General features: G+C 48.1%; 1 protein-coding gene across 5 annotated transcripts in view; it reads right to left on the reverse strand.

Annotated features, from left to right (window-relative positions):
* TBL1XR1 (TBL1X/Y related 1) overlaps positions 1–10,725 on the reverse strand; it is a 109,230-nt gene extending 98,505 nt beyond the window's left edge. For 2 of the 5 annotated variants that reach the window (XM_072042764.1, XM_072042762.1), the window contains exon 1: positions 8,968–9,223. The gene's annotated coding sequence lies outside the window, so the exon portion shown is untranslated. Of the gene's footprint in view, positions 1–8,967; positions 9,224–9,275; positions 9,300–9,874 lie in introns of those variants that run through there. The other 3 variants (XM_027464782.3, XM_072042761.1, XM_072042763.1) reach the window with 3 other exon arrangements.
* Between the last annotated feature and the right edge of the window lie 502 nt (positions 10,726–11,227).

The raw sequence follows: 11,227 nt of genomic DNA on the forward strand, positions 1-11,227 counted from the left end.
GAGCACCTGCTTTAGGACGCCAAAAGCTTGCCATTCATCCTGTATTGAAATTTAAGTAGTATTTTGCAGATTGCCTGCAAGCCACCACAACTGGGGAAGTCTTCTTGTATTGGAGGGCAGGCAGGCAGACACACAGCTGACATTCTCAACACGCAGTCATGACAGCAGTGAAAATTTCTAGCAGCGTCAGCGGTGTTTTATGTTTAAGCATCCCGGTAACACCTGTTATGGAGCTCTCTCTATTCAAGACCATTTTAGTGAATGCTCTTGTACTGGTACAAAATACACTGCAAGCACCTGTTTCTGAATAGGGAAAAAGACTGTCTCAAGCAAGACTATGAGCTAACAGGAAAAAAAATATATATATTATATATATATATATATTCTAAGAATTAAGAATACTAAACCAGACAATGAGCTACACTGGCATTACTAATGTATGCTAAGAAACACAAAAAAAAATAATGTTGTAGGCAGGGAAGACTAATCTTCCTGTTTGTCCCTAGGAAAAACTGAAAATGATTTCAATGGGATTCCCCCAGGTACAGCTGGATGACCACAGGCTTCACATGCCAAGAATACTCCTGCAGCAAGTCTATTGCCTACACCCTAGTTCCACTGCACACATCCTGACTGTAGGAATTCATAAACACCAAGAGTAATCCAGAGGTGATCCACAACCTGTGACTTCAGCAGAGGTGAGGGTCACTGTTATCAAGTGTCAACAGCGTTGTAGTACAGGACTTGCATTTGAAAGACTTCCAAGAGAAAATCTGTTACCGACGTTCTCAACAGCACATCTTGCATTCTCTCTGGCCCGAGCACATCTATGCCAGAGGCGCAGTAAAAGCTTGTTATCCATGGGTTTTGCCGGGCAACAAAGTGCGAGAGTTTATGATGCATTAATCTCTTCATTTATTTTCTTACGTTCTGCAGAGCAAGTTACCAAACAGAAAGACGTGCCTGGATATTAAGCAACAGAGGATTTGATGTATTATGGTGTTGCCAGACTAATTTAAAATGGGAACTCTTTAAAGACAATCTTCCAGCTCCGAAGTCACAATTCTGCAAACTCATCCGTGCACCACAGGACAAAGGAGGCTGTCCACACGTATCAGCTTGCAGTATCAAAGCTATATTTGTTCACCTCGAACAATGGGGCATGTGACTTGTCAACACTACCCACAATAAACACAATAAGATAAGGCTGTGACTGATTTCATCACAACTTTGTTTTTGTTCATTTTAAGTCACAACGCCAGTAACATTTATGGCATAAAATCCCTTATTTTGCAGAGCACAAAGCTCACCTCACAGCACGCTGAGCTTTCCATTCAAACTTCTGCAGCTTTTTGCGCTCTCACTGGCCACCCATGCCAGCTGCCCCCAACGTCTCCCTTTGGCTTCATCAAGCCCTGGACCGACACTTGGCACGTGAAGCCAAGATTATTTTTATCAAATGAAGACACTGCCAAAACCCGCCAGCCCCGTCTCCCTTTTTGTGGCCGTGTCCCGTCAACCCCATGTCCCCGCCAGGTTCCCTGCAGCAGCACAACATCCCAGCTGTAGTGCCACAGGCCACACGGGATCAGCTCCCAGACACCTGCTCAACTGAGGTTGGGAGAGAGAGGAAGAAAGAAAACCAGGAGAAACAAAAAGGTGATGGGGAAAAGGCACAGACCTGGTGCAAACCACTGACGAAAGAGCAGATAAGGAGAACATGGAAGAATTAATCCAAAACAATAAAAAGCAGAGAGAAAGTAACGAACAAAGCCAAAACAAAAATGGGAGATTAGAAAAACAAATGAAGACTTAGGAAGGGATTACAGTGAAGTGATGCAAACTGCCATGTCTGAGACAAACCCCCACGTGCATTCGGTGAAGCGTGCTTCAGCAAACACCGGGACGCGGAACCAGAGAGGAAAGAGCAAGAGCACACTGCCCGCGGGAAGGGGTTAATTTTAGCAAGAAAGAGCAGCACAATCTAGCACCACTTGTGCTTTATTACACAGGGGGGCTGGGAGGGTTATTTTAATAACACAGAACAGCAGTAGGCCCAACAGCACTCTCCTGTTCTTCTGGACAAATAAATAAAAGCAGACAGCCATGGGCAGGGGGACATCCATACAGTTCCAAACTTTCACCATTTACAGTAACATTCCACAAATTAAATCTGATTAATTGGATCACTGAAAAGGTGGTTTCGGAAACGCTGCTTTTCTTTCTCTTCACCTTGACCAGGCTCAATCGCACAGGCGGGCAGGTGCAGCGGGGAAGGCAGGCAGCACGCTGACAGCCACACATCCCGGCCAGGTCTGACACAGCCTCGCACCATGAACACAGCTCTCGGGAGCTCCTTCACAAGGTCCAACATATACAGGCCTTGACACTGGCAATCCCAGTAATCCAGCAGAGCAGAAAGCCTCACAGCCTGCCCGATGGAAGCGCTCCTGGCTGCAGTCTGATGTCTCCCATACCCATGGAGCCTCTCGTACAAAGTCACCAATGGTGCCAAAGAGTTGGAACAGCAGATGCGTTCGTCCTGGCTACTTGAATTTCTCTTATCCTTCACCCATTTTTTTAAATTCTCGTTAGCATTTGTGTCCATCCAAACAGGCTCATCACCCAGTTTCACTCCCCTGTACACCCAGCATACCAGCTGCTGTTAGCTCCGGCCAGGACGGATGGCCTGGGACAACGCGAGGAGCTGCCAGGAACATCCAGCCCCGCAGGAAGCAGAGGGCTCACTTTTAGGATCTAAGCCGTGCCCATCTCTTTTACCAGAAAGCAATGTACCTGGGAGGGCTGTGGTGCCCAGGGACACTAAGAAATGGCCAAGGAGGGTTTTATTGTTGAACAGAACAGGCTCTAACAATGTAATTTCTAATGCATTGTGTGTGTACTGTACGTATGGTAGGACAGGCACTTAGAGAGGCCCTTGATGAACTAGAAATAAATAAACCGTATCGAAATAACCTTGCATGTGCAGACAGCAGAGGAACCAACTAGCACGGCCCCTGCCAACAGTCAGATAAACACGTTGATATTTCTAATGTAATCAAAGGCCATTCAGGATCTGCTGTGGAAGACGGTAACAGACATACAAAGCATTTTCCTTACAACTCAACCACTTGAGACAAGTATTTACTATAATGGTGAAAGCTGTACAAGAAAAGTTGGTTTACATTAATCAGCTACATTTAGACATCCGTTTCGCTATCAGATTAAGCTCACCAGAACTGCTTAGTAGAGTGTTTCACTCTATGCTTAAGGATTTTTTTATAGCAATTTAACATACAGAAGTTTTGTATTTTCATCTTACACGGTGCTAGAAATTTACAGTTTAAGCAGGGTAAAAGCAATCTAGCTGTGTATTTGAAATAAAGTGACAAGTCAGGTACTACGTCTGCATCAGCAAAATGTTTCAATTTTACAGCGAGTACAAACCCCGCTTCTCTAAACCACAGGTCTGCTGCTTCAGCTACAGGAAACAGTTAATCTGTTGCTGCACAATATACAATTTATTTGATGTCAACATTAATAGATGGTTTGACAACATTGTTCTTCATTTTCCTCCCTACACATCTGTGCTAACTTTGCTTTTAAAGTACATTAGAAAGTATTAAATCTGATCAAACACAACTCCAAAGTAAATATGTTACAGATTCACAAATAATCATCATGGCAAAAATCCATATTTTTTACAGAGCACTTCCTAATTAAAATTTATCGCTAAGAGCCTGTATTTTAGGAATGCGTGTTTGTGTTAATACCCAAGCAAAAATTTCTGCACTGGAGAAGAATGTTGACATCCGTACAAAAATTAGCTGTGATTCATTGTTTAACAGTTGTCTTCCCTTCACAGAACACCGCAGACTGAAGGACATATTGCCAAACTGAAAGCACCAATACTTCCTTTAACCTAATATAGGACAAATAAATACACTTCAACAGCTTCTAAATCTTGCACGCCCTACTTTTTTGACCCAGATCTCTTGTTATTTCCCCCATAGGTCTATGCAATATCAAAACTATTTTTTCCCACAAATTTAGACATAACCTAAAAGAGGGAAAGTTCTCATTGTTGCTGTGAGCTCAGCAGACCAGGACGGGGGATCTGCAAACAGACTCAGCTTGGTTAAAATCAACTGGTATTTTAATGTAAAATCTTCAACCACACTTAACACCACTATCAATGATAAACAATATAGACACACGCACATGTTTTACCATTTTTTACAAGGGAAAAAAAAAAAAGTATTTTCAAAAGTCATGCTGACTCTTGAAAAATAATCAGCCTGTCCAAAAAAAAAAAAAAACAAAACAAAACAAAAAAACACACACAGAAGACCTGCAAAACTCACTCTTCTTCTCCTCGGCCAGCCTGGACAACAACTTCTAGGAAATCCAATTGCCTCTCCTTTGCCTGGCACGTTCAGGGAACCACCAGGGGACCGAAATCCACTTCACGTGTGCTTGCTGTCAGAAGAATTCCCAGCTCTGAGTTTGCCGGTGACAGGTCAACCCGTGGGCCTCAACTTTTAACACTTAACATCAAAGGGATGCAACTTTGGGGACAGGTTATATTTAGGGCTCTAAACCTTGACAATTTCTGTGGTTTTGGCACCCGGCATAGCATTTAGCACCACATTTTCATGGACAGGGAGTATCTGACCCTTAACCCCTACCCTTGGAGAAATGCTCCACAAGCACACTGCTCACAAACCTCTCCGGTACGCTCACAGCCAAGGCTTTAGCCAGCAGCCACGTAACCACATACAGGAGAAGGAAGTTTCCAGAGGCGCTTTCCCAGTCCCAATCCATACAATCCACAAACAGTGTGACACCAGCGGGGTCCAACAGCATTTTCACACGAAGCCAGGGAAGCGATTAAATCCTCCTGCAAACCCCCCAACAGGTTAAAAGGAGCACCAGCAAAGCCACAAGGACAGCTGCTTGCCTGCCTTGCTCCGCTCCACCAGCGCGGCCAGCGCCACCAGTGAGGCAGCTCCAGGCAGCCCTGAGCTGAATCTTAGATTGCAAAAGAAGGAGGAAAAAAAAAAAAGGTGTTTTTTCTCTGATTGATTCTCATTTTTACTGCTGGACGTTCATAATAAACCAGATTGCTCCTTTGCAGCGTGAAGACTTCAGAATTGCGACAATAAACACAAAACAGAGTACACAACACGGCCTTGCTAATGCTACTGCCAGAAAGAAACAGAAACTACAACCTAGTGGGATTTGGCGAAAGCCAGCGAGCCACACGTGAGCCTTGGTTTTCAGAGATGCTGAGCACATGCAGTGACCACCAGCCCTATTCACACTGGTGGGGACCCAGTGCCTTAGCCCAGAAACGTGTTTTACCCCACAGTCACGCTCTCAAGACAAGCGGCAGCACAGCACCAAACCACCACGGGCACAGGGAGCTGCTCCCCACGAGCCCGACACGAATGCCTGGACGTGCTGGTGTGCCTAGCAGTGCCCTGGCACCGCCACGTGCCACCAACTCCGACAAGGCCATCAGGGGCCCTGAGGGGACGCTGTGGAAGGCACTGCGTCTACGGGCAGAGGTGGCTGCATACAGCTCCCCATCACTTCTGAAGTAAGCTCTTGCAGTAGGTTTTTCAGAAAGCAGCGCCAATTCACCAAGCACTTTACTACTATTAGTAAGGTAAGGGAATATTTCCCAAGCTGTCCCCATGAGCAAGCAGGGCTAAGCTACTTACGCACCCGCCAGCCACCCAGGCCAGGTCTCACGACCACTCGTTTCCTAACAAGGAAGAATTTTTTAAGGTTCCATAATGATATAAAAAGGAGAGGCTAAAGGATGTCACCGAAACTGACACGGTGCTGGTATTCAAAATCAATGTTTTAGAGGATACGTGGAAATACAATTCTATGGATTTTTCACAGACAAAAGAAAACTCGACGTCAAGCTCAAACCCGGCCATCAGACTCCATGGTGTTTTGTGTGATTTCAGCCTTGTTTTCACTAGACAAAAAGGGCCTTCTCATCTTGAGTGAGGTAACAGAAGGCAGAACCCTAATGAGAAGGCAGCTCACAGTTTTCACACAAACTGGCACAGTGATTTCTAGACCAGGTTTCCGCACTTTTTTACTCAACCCATCGGCTCTCCCGACGTGATGAATACACTGCCCTGTCTTCACGACTTTTTACCTCCAGTTAGCTAACACGATTTTGCAAAATTGAAAATAAATAAAATGGAGTCAACGTACTCCCGTACAATTTCATCAGAAAAGATCATTCTTATTCCGTGTTTCGTTGTCATTCTTTATCTCAAAAGAAACCAGTTACAAGGTGAATAAAGCCGTCTCCATCTACTCTGCCCGGGACCACCGGATGAACTCGGTTCTAGTAAAGTCACTCTTCTCATAATGCTACTTTGCAGAAACTCAGAGCACAGCACTTAGAAAGCTGCAGGTGCTGGGGGCAGGGATAACCAACCCCATAGCAGGACGTAGGAACTGTTTCTTCAGCAGCTGCTGATTTGAAGGTCCCATGTTAATGCTGCAACATAACTCAAATACACCGAGAAGAGCTGTCGGTCGCATTTCCTAATGGAAAACTTCAGACACTTCTTCACCTAACACAAACAGCTGCATTTATATTAAAAAAAATGAATGTGCAGTAAGTATATTCTCGCATTAGGCACTTTTTGTAGGAGCCACACATGGATGCAGTGTGCACACACATTTTCACTTCTCTCCCAACCCACAGCTACTTGCGATGACGTTTACGGGTCCCGGCCTTAAATACAGACATTGCTGTACGCTCTGCCCTGTGTGCGCACGTGTAACCACACGCTAAGGGCGATCACTACACGCGACATTAATCACAACTCTCAAGATAAACATGAGTTTCTTCAGAATTTAGTGGTACTTCAGGAGGATGGATTCCAGCCTCGCAGCATCTCACACCGACACCACACCATCCTGCTTGGCCCGGTCCTCATCCTCCTCCCAGCATGGAGACCACACCGCGACCTCCCGGTCATGCTCCAGCAGGGAAAGGGCCAGTGCCACATCTACACACGTCTCTTTGCCCCTCGCAGCCTCGTCACAACTCACAGAACCACGGTCCCGAGCAGCCGTGGGCCCAGAAGGGATAGGAAATTCCGGCAAAGCAAATACAATCCATGGGCATTTCATGTGGCTCTAGACGAAGAGGATTACCGAGGAAGGGAGTCACGCTGGCCGCTGTCTCGGCCTTCCCCATAACATTTGATAGCACTTGGATACCAAGAAAACGTGTCAGTGTCATGGAAGATCCACATCCCATCGCCTGCCACTAACGCGGAACACACTTACTTCTGTGTGCAGCTCCACAGGCATCTGTAGAGCTCATTGAACCGAACCAGACTGCTGCTGCTGCTGAAGTTGTGTGTGTTGCGTTACAGGACTTCCTTGCTCCTGCACAATTACATCCTTGTAGTTTGTGGGTCTTTATTGCCACTACAAAATTTATAACAGCAAACACATTCTGACTCAAACGTGAAGTCCATCTTAAATTAGATTCCATAAGCAAAATCAGGTTAGGTAAAATAACTCAGTTTGCTTTACATTATTTGGATCTGTTCTTCCTAACTAAAAAATATTACCTGAAAACAACATTATAAGCAATTTTGACCATTTCCCCTAATCCATCCAGAGTCTCTTTATGCTTAGGGCTGTAGCATCAAACTCTTTCATGATAGGAAAATAACTATGAAGTGCTGTTGCTGGGTACTTAGCACTTACACGATGCCTTACAACTTCAAAGCATTGCACAAACATCAATAATTACCATATATAGAGTCAAACCGAAAGAAGTATTCATATAAAAGAAACACGGAAAAATCATAACCGCCTGTTTGAAGAGGGAAAAAAGCTTAAGCAACAGAGTCCAACTGTAATTATTGCATTCTTTATGCTACGCACATACATTATGACTATGCATATTTAAATGAACAAAAATCATAAACTTTTGCACAGCCTTAAAAAAAAAAAAAGCCAAACCCCAACTCCTTTCATACATTTAAGTTACATTTCCTTCTCCTTTCCCTTTCCTCGTGCACTGAGAACTAAACATCTTCCAGGTGTTCTCAATAATAGCTCAGGAGGCACACCACCAAGTTTCCAAGCACAGCACCACATGGGCCCTTGGTTTCATGCAGCCAAATCCACGTTCCCCCAAGAAAACTGTGAGCACGGTCTCAGGTGACCTCAGGAAAACAACACCACACCATGCTATTCCATCGGACCTTAACCAGGGCAAAGGAAAATTAAAAGGCTACGAGAAACCAGCGAAAGTTTGGTGCCATCACATACACGCCACCACCTGCCTCCTAAATCCAACCACCTCATCAGAGCAGCTCTTTCGTTTTCCTCTGGCTAAGAGGGAAGCGGCCTTCAATGCTCCTCTCCGTGAACACTCATCCACTTACTAAAGTTCAAGGACCTGCACGAGAGTTTGCAGGATCAGGCCTCGCTTTCTGAAAACACCTCCAACACAAACGCCTCCAGGGAAGGCCCCAAACCCAACAAGACCTCACGAGGCCAACCGAGCCTCCGCTCTGCCCAGCTTCACGTGGGGCAAGGCCCCGGAGCTCCTGGTGCTCAGGTGCACCCCAGCACCCTGCGTGCACCCAGCTGAGCCCACGGGGAGCGACCCCAACCCCAAAAGCCCCCGCTACCATACTCAGACCCCTGGTACAGCGGGATGGGGAGGGTGCCAGACCAGCCCAGGAGCTCTTGCTCTGCACCCCGGTCCTCCTGCTGACACCTCCCATGCTTTGATAATAAAGAAGGCACACGTTTCGTGGTCTCTCCCATAAATCAGCAAGGAACCTGATTTACACAGACAGCAAAGCGGGGAAGCCGAGCACGCTGGAGAGCAGTAAAAACTTCACTCGCAAACTTCACTTTCCTACGCAGCGCCCTACAAACCAAACTTTCCTAAAAACTCACGTGTGCTCTGCAGCAACAAGGCTCCAGCAGGGCTCCGCCGTGCAGCGCACCCAAAGTTTCCTGCTTGGGGGGAGGGGGGGGGGGGTGCTTTTATCCCCTGGGGCCGCCTTACAAGGCGATTCTGAGACCCGGGATTAAATTCACCTGGCCGAGATTAACCCCCACACCCCTTGCTGATGGGGGGGACCCGGGCCTGGCCCGTGATAGCCCCGGGGTTGGGGCCAGGCCCTGCAGAGCCCCCACGGAGCCCCACAGCCGCCGGGCCGAGCCACCCCACACCAACCCCTCCCTGCCCCCGGCCCCGGTACCTCGCACGGCTCCGCTCTCTTGATTTTTTTTTTTCCCCCCCTCGTTTTATTTTTTTTAAATAAAAAAACACCACCTCCCTTTCCCCTCCCCCCCTCCGCGCATATTTACTTCTGGCGGGTGGGGGAGGGGAGGGCTCCTCTTTACACAAATCGGGCTAAAAATAGGTTATAAAGCAGCCCGCCTCGCCATGGCTCCTTTATTTAATTCGCTGCCGATGCCTCGGTTTATTTTATTTGTTGTTTTCTTTTTTTTTTTTTTACCCTTTGAAATCCCTTAAAACGGAGCCGGGTGGGGGGGGGAGGGGAAGGCAGCGGCTCGGAGCGGGGAGGGGGGGGGGAAGGGAGCAATTCGAAAAAAAATAAAAAAAAATAAAACACACACACAACAACCCCCACACCCATCCCCACCCCCCCCAGCAGCGGCACCCCCCTTCTCCCCAAAACAGCCCCGAAACCCCAAAATAACAGCGGGGGGGCCGAGCTCCACGAGGTTTTACCCATTCCCCCCCCCCCCCCTCCCTCCCCATAAGCCGCCTCCGCCCGGCGCCCCCCGGCCCGGCCCGGCCCGGCTCGGCCCGGCGGAGCGCCCCGGTCCTTACCTTGCGGGTGGCGGCTGCCTGGCTGCTTCCCCCGGGCACGGAGGCGAGAGAAATTCCCCCTTGTTTGTCTCCGCTCCCGTGGTGCTTGGTGTTTTTTTTTTTTTTTTTTGTTGGTGGTTGGTTGTTTTTTTTTTTTTTTTTCTTTTTTTTTTATACAGCCATACGGACCTACATGCACATGTCTCTGTGTGTGTGTGTGTGTACGCACGGGTAATGTATAAGTCTCTTTTTTTTTTTTTTTTGGCTTTTTTTTTTTTTTTTTTTTTAGCTGAGGTGTCCACCAGGAGGAGGAAAAAAAAAAATAACACACACACACACGCACAGGAGGAAAAAAAAAAAAAAAAAAAGCAGCAGGCACCAAATAGTGCTGTGATATTCAATTATATCCCGAGCCAGAGAGCGGGGGGAGGGGGAGGGTGGGGAAAGAGGGGGGATTAGAGATGAAGTCCCGAGGAAGGAGGGGAGAAGGAAGAGAGGAGGAAAAAAAAAAAAAAAAGTAATATCTGTGTGTGTGTGTGTGATTTAGATTGAGGAGGAATTGAGGCAGAATGTAAAAGCTGTTACTAAGGGAAGGAGCCAAACGGCTCGGAGCAGCCAACGGCTCGCAGACACACTGCGCGCCGGCAGAGGGTGGCCAGCCGCACCGAAATGGCAGCGGGGGGAGAGCGGCGGCCGCCGGGGAGGGAAGGGGAGGAAGGGAAGGGAAGGGGAGGACGGCGGGGAAGGGAGGCAGGGACACGGGAGGCCGGGCGAGGAGGAGCGGGGCCGGCCTGAGGCGGCCGCACGAACCCCGGCCTGGCCGCGCCGCTGCGCTGCGGGGGTCGGCGGCCCCCTCCTCCTCCTCCTCCTCCTCCCCTTCTTCCTCCTCCTCTTCCTCCCAGTCCTCCTCTTCCTCCTCCTCCTCCTCCCGCAGCCTCCCCGGGCCGGCAGCGTGCGGGGAGGCTTCGCTTTCGGTGTGGCCTTGCCTGCTGGCATGGCTCTGGGCTGTGTTCATGGCGCAGCTCGATGCCTACAGCCCGGTTACTGCACCTACCCCGGTGATTTTATGTAATAAATAAAGCCCTCCGCAATAATAACGCGCCCTACCCGCGTGCTGTTCGTTTTTAGAACATAAAAGCCATTTGTCATTTCTATCGCAGGTTTGTTCGTTTTTTTTAAAGCGGGCTTTGTTGAGCTAAACCACATCCATGGCGGGGCGGTCCTTGCCATCTTCAAAATGTCCTCGCAGTAGCCCTTGGGTGTGTGTCCAGGCGGCTGTGCTGCCATGGGCACTCGCAGCGACCACAAACCCTGCTGGGATCCGACTGCGGCACCGGGTGCTGCTCCTGGTGGGGCCAAGCACCCCACAAACAT

The sequence above is a fragment of the Anas platyrhynchos genome, chromosome 9 (assembly GCF_047663525.1).
Source record: "Anas platyrhynchos isolate ZD024472 breed Pekin duck chromosome 9, IASCAAS_PekinDuck_T2T, whole genome shotgun sequence".
Taxonomy (NCBI): Eukaryota; Metazoa; Chordata; class Aves; order Anseriformes; family Anatidae; genus Anas; species Anas platyrhynchos.